Source organism: Crotalus tigris, unplaced genomic scaffold (genome assembly GCF_016545835.1).
Source record: "Crotalus tigris isolate CLP2741 ecotype Arizona unplaced genomic scaffold, ASM1654583v1 scf7180000020343.233928, whole genome shotgun sequence".
Lineage (NCBI taxonomy): Eukaryota > Metazoa > Chordata > Lepidosauria > Squamata > Viperidae > Crotalus > Crotalus tigris.
The window spans coordinates 196,343-197,103 of NW_024097976.1; positions in this window are offsets into that span (position 1 = coordinate 196,343).

Genomic DNA, 761 nt, shown 5'->3' on the forward strand with positions numbered 1-761 from the left:
GCAAAATGGAACACCGCCAACAAACTCGGAGTTCTTGGGTATAGTTAGGAGGGCATTTACTTTTCTAGGCTGCCCTATCTATATTTCCTGGTAAAATACATGGGAAAATCCCATAGGAGGAAAATTCCACTTAGGGTTAGGGTTAAGTCACCATGAACTCAAAAAGCAAAATGGACACCGCGAAGAAACTCAGAGTGCTTGGGTATGATTAGGAGGGCACTTACATTTCTAGTCTGCCCTATCTATGTTTCCTGGTAAAATACATGGGAAAATCCTATAGGAGATAAATTCCACTCAGGGTTAGGGATAAATCATCATGAACTCAAAAAGCAAAATGGACACCGCGAAGAAACTCGGAGTGCTTGGGTATGGTTAGGAGGCCATTTACTTTTCTAGGCTGCCCTTTCTATGTTTGCTGGTAAAATACATGGGAAAATTCCATCGGAGGAAATTTCCACTTAGGGTTAGGGTTAAGTCACCATGAACTCAAAAAGCAAAATGGACACCGCGAAGAAACTGGGAGTGCTTGGGTATGGTTAGGAGGGCATTTACTTTTCTAGGCTGCCCTATCTATATTTCCTGGTAAAATACATGGGAAAATCCCATAGGAGGAAAATTCCACTTAGGGTTAGGGTTAAGTCACCATGAACTCAAAAAGCAAAATGGACACCGCAAAGAAACTCGGAGTGCTTGGGTATGGTTAGGAGGGCACTTACATTTCTATTCTGCCCTATCTATGTTTCCTGGTAAAATAGATGGGA